This window comes from Hyalella azteca, unplaced genomic scaffold, assembly GCF_000764305.2.
Source record: "Hyalella azteca isolate HAZT.00-mixed unplaced genomic scaffold, Hazt_2.0.2 contig339, whole genome shotgun sequence".
Lineage (NCBI taxonomy): Eukaryota > Metazoa > Arthropoda > Malacostraca > Amphipoda > Hyalellidae > Hyalella > Hyalella azteca.
The window spans coordinates 77,554-82,564 of NW_025930692.1; the positions used below are offsets into that span (position 1 = coordinate 77,554).

At 34.8% G+C, this 5,011-nt stretch overlaps 1 long non-coding RNA gene across 2 annotated transcripts; it reads right to left on the reverse strand.

Annotated features, from left to right (window-relative positions):
* Positions 1-471: 471 nt before the first annotated feature.
* LOC108673771 lies at positions 472-3,468 on the reverse strand. Of its 2 annotated transcripts, none has more exons than XR_001930996.2 (3): positions 1,869-3,468; positions 1,174-1,291; positions 472-656 (listed from the first exon to the last, which is right to left on the reverse strand). It is a non-coding gene; the product is annotated as an uncharacterized LOC108673771 (long non-coding RNA). The 2 variants fall into 2 exon arrangements; XR_001930995.2 differs by having other exon boundaries at positions 582-609; positions 1,869-3,467.
* Positions 3,469-5,011: the final 1,543 nt, after the last annotated feature.

Sequence of the window (5,011 nt, forward strand, 5' to 3'; positions counted from 1 at the left end):
TTCCATATAAGGGCCTTTTCTAAAGCACTACATAGCTGCTACAATTTCACATGGACTCAGTCTAACGATATTCGGGCTAACAATTCGTGCGATCGGTAAAAGAGACGCAAATTTAATTCCTTAACTTTTGGTAAACTTTTAATGTATTCTGGCCTCTACAACTCGTTCTTCAATGTGTTCTGGCCTCTACAACAGGGCACACGTGCAGCGTCACCAACCTGTCTCTGCAACAATTCCTAAACTAACGAGTTTCAGTCGCACTCAATTCCGTTATTTAAAATTTATATTCACGGCTTAATGAACGAACACGTTAACTATATAAGATTGCTGGTATGTAAGTTTTCCAATTTACTAGTGAAAGAGTGAACACACAATGAACACGCTAATTTTTCCACGGGTTTAAATGTCGTACAATCAGTTGCGACATTAGGTCAAATGAAAAGCATAAATAAATATACTTAATACGTTTTATTGGCAAGGGCCTCCGCCCTTTGGCCTGACCCACGAGTATGCCGGGTGTCCGGCCGACGCGCAGGCCAGGGTACCCCCACGACGTAGACGCGGCAGAGGTCGTGGGCGTAGACGCGGCAGAGATCGGGGGCTGGTCGGCTGTTGACGATTGCAGAAAATTCGAGTTAAACGGTGAACCAAGAAAACTGTGAAAACCTTATATTAATGACCTTAATTATTTAACGAATAAAATAGCTTAGAAGCATATAAATGTTTGGCAACTAATGGCCTATCGGAGAATACACAGAGAGTTGCGCTAGCGCGCAAGACGCTCGTGGCGAGCGCAAGACGCTCGTGGCGAGCGCAAGACGCTCGTGGCGAGCGCAAGACGCTCGCCACGAGCGATGCCAGTAGAATGTTCTTAATACTAAGCTTCAGTAGTAATATATCATACTGATTTATTGCTGTTAACAGATATAGGTGAAGAAAGGAAATATATGCCTCTCAAATATTACAGAAAACCAGTGTAATAGAAATATATTATTGCCAATCCTATACAAAATATCTAATGACAGTTTTCTTTCAAAAGAATCTGTCATTTTTGAAATGAATTACTTTCAAGTTAGATAATGGCCGTCTCTTCAGGCCATGCGCTTCAAAAGAAAAAACTATCTTATCACTGCCAGAGGATACCTTTATTAAAACCATAATAGTCAAACTTACTTTATAGGAAACTGTGATGCAGTGCAGGAAGTGTTACACACTACTGCTAACAACAGCAATGAAGAGTTTAACAGCTGGGCCAGGTATGCAGTGGCGAGACCCGGCTCATGACTTTCTCCTGGGAAGTTATATAAAATTAATTAATTGAGAAAGAAGAATTGTAACTTATTTTGAATAGCACATACATATATTTTTTTTACTTCTGTGTAAAAATTTATACAGTCCATTTATACAGTCCATTTATACTTTTTCACATAAACATCTGCACCATTTGACAAGTTTCAATAAACAAAGATATTTTATTTCCTACTCAGTGGCAATGCTCTCAAATCTTATACTCAACCCTCCTCTAAAGTTAACAAAACCCAACAAGTTAAAACATCCCTTAACAAAAACTAATTAATGATCATCAGTTGAGTAAAATATATAAAATACTTCAATGAGAAAAACATGCTAAGTGCTTTGCATAAAGCCAAAAGTATATAAATACAATCTGGTCATGATACTTAAAAATGACTCAACTAACATTAATAACCACGCTAATTCAAAATAACACCAAATCTAAGCAGTAGGCCTGTCTCATGTTATCACATTATTTCAAATGCTGCTCAGTTACTGGAAAAATCAAATGTTAGAATGTGGAAAGGAATGTATAAGGAATGTGGGGAAAGGATTGTGAGGAAAATTTCACTCACCAAACTGAATTGAAGAGTGGAGAAATTTTCAAAATACAGCCATCACAGCAGCATATCCATTAGCAACACATTCTGGAACATAAGAAAAAATTTTTAAACATGAAAATTGAGATAACAACAAACTTATTTCCTATGATTTGGTAAGTTACAAGGTTTGTGTAGTGTGCATGCTCTGGAAATGAGAGCATTTTAACAAATGAAAAGTCAGACAATATGTGAACACAACATTGCACTGGTATTACAATAATATTAATATAATTTTATAACATGCAATAATACATTGCTTCATTGCCTACATTTATCAAGTGATTCGATCTTTCTTTCATAGCTGCATAATGCAGAATTCAATCTACTAGTGCTATCACACACACTCATGGCACCTGGCTGATGGGAAGCACATCTGGAAATATTACAGGGTCCAAGCTTAGACCATCAAATTGGCAGGTTCTTAGCAATTCTTTTACCTACACACAGTATACAAGATGACTACGGTATTCAAGAAAGTGCTGCAACTACTAATTAATTAATTCTTAATTAATTAATTTACTTATTTATTATTAATTAATTTATGAATTTTACTAAAAATTAATACTTTTTAGAGCAAAAGCAAGAATTCTTACTACACACTGCATCATATCATCACTATAAAAGAGGAGCACAAACAATGGCAAGGTCTGAATTCAACACACAATTCAACATTAAGATGAATTGCCTTGCTGCCTTTGTGTGACATAGGTACCTATGTGCATTGACGTCTAAATGCACGAAATTTTATAAGCCATCAAACTTAAATGAATTCTGCAGTTTCCAGCTGAATATTGGCTATTTGATTAAATTGAATAGAAGGAATTGAGTATAGTGTTTGAAAAACTAGAATCAAGATTATATATACAGAGATTTAGTCTATGCCTTTCTCATGAATGATGGGCAATGAGGCTCTTACTGTAGAAAAATATAGCTATTTTTTCACCAACTTCATAAGCTATTTGATTCTTATGGCCTGTTCTGTGCCTGGACTCTGCACTCACTATGGTATTGTTAAATTAAAAAGATTTGGGTGAAAGTTTCAAGTTGAATTGTGGTATTACAAATATGCACTTCACCTTGCCATTTATGAACAACTACATAGAGTGTATGAAAAAAAATCAATAATGCAACTCCATTTACAGCTTGCACAATGAATGTTGAATTTTTAGTAATGAAGCTTAAATCAATTACAGTAATAATTTAAATTAAATGCTTTTCAGTGTAAGTCAACTAGGTATTATTCAATGTAGTACAGCACTGAAATGCTGCGGTGCACTAATGCTTGCGATTGTCGTCGCAAGCTGCACAGGTGCTCATCCGCTGCTGGGATCTGTAATATAAAGCAAAATTAGATTTGACCATATTACACCAAAGCTTTGACTAGCCAAAAACCTTAGCAGATATATTATAAGCATTACAATAATTCATGAGTGACGTCATTTAAAAAGAAAAAATCTTAAATCATACATACAAAAGTTGTGTATGCGATTAAAATAAATAATGACATTTATAAGAATGTAATTCTGATGAAACTCAAATGAAGTTAGGGTAATATTGCACATAGACACAACCTGACAAATTATGTAAGAATGCAAACAANATCTGATAATTAACTGTACTAGGCTTGGTACAGGAAAAATATTTGAATGGGACTAACATACTCCAGAGCTATCGGGCCACCTTAAGGTTATACAACATGCTTGAAGCATTAATTAATACCTAGAGCAAGACAGCAGATGCACCATGTCAACAGTGAGCAGCACAAAGAGCAAGCGAAATTCTACCAGGATATTTAGCTTACACAGCAAATTCTACCAGCATATTTTCATAGACCCATTAGAAAAATTACTGAGAACAATTATCAGGTGCATCATGAAAACTCAATTGAAGCATAAGAAATTGTACAGGTACCATAAAAATGACAATATGGATTGTTCAAACAAAAAAACTCGCTACACAGCCTAAATGATTCACATTGATGTTATAAAGTATTCAGAAATTTTTTAGCACAGATTAATTTTAAATGTGGTCTGCTACATGTGACATAATGTGTACACTACACAAGTATTAAAACAGTGAAATTGACCTTGGATACAAAATATTAACAAAAGAAAATGACTGCAACACACATCTTAAGGTGAAAAGGAAACAATGCTCTGAAGTATTGAGACTGATGGCTTCATTAGGAAGTAATACATTTGCCTTAAAATACCTTCAACATGCTTCAACTGCAGCCTCGCAGACCCGGTGTTCTTCTGACCGCGTGCACTACCAGACAACGCCTCGCACACCGCTCCGAGAACATGATATCTGCACAAAAAATGGTCATATTGAATAAATTTACAAACAAATACTGGCAACAAAAGGTAAGCTGATACACCATCGATTAACAGGCCACTTTAGCTGAGACAACATGCCTGAGGCATTAATTAATAGAGCAGAAAACATAGTTAATGAAACTACAATGAATAAATCAAACATAAAGTTAAAAACAAGAGAATAAATCTCGCAGGAGAATACATGGAATTTGATATGTATAGCATTCATATTGAAGTTAGAATGTAGGTATTCAGAACTTTTATACCAAAGATAAATTTTGAAAATGGTATGCTGGATGTGACATAATGTTTACATTATACAAGTATTACGTATAACACTAAAGTTGTCTTTGAATCCTAAAAATTTTAAAATTAAATAACTGCATCAAAGATTCCAAGGTTTAAACAGTTAACAAATCTTCAAAATTATTTTGGTGGCACACCATCATTGTGATGTCTTGCCTTTGAACACATTTGCCCTTAAATACCTACAAAATACAGATATCCAAGGCAATAATACATCTTGACATTTGAAGTGGTTATGACAACATATCCACACTAATGCTGGCACTGCTTCAAACTTTCTTAGTGACAATAGAATACTCACTGCACTATTTCAAACTCTGGATGACCTGTCTTCTGTCTCTTCTATGGAGGACTCTGCAAAAATCAAAGATATTATAATAAATTGGGTGATACAAAAATGAAATCTGCTAAGTAACAAATTAAAAAAAAGTGAATGTATTAACTCACTAAACAGAAGAAAGTAGTAAAAGTAACAGTTACAATAATGATCCT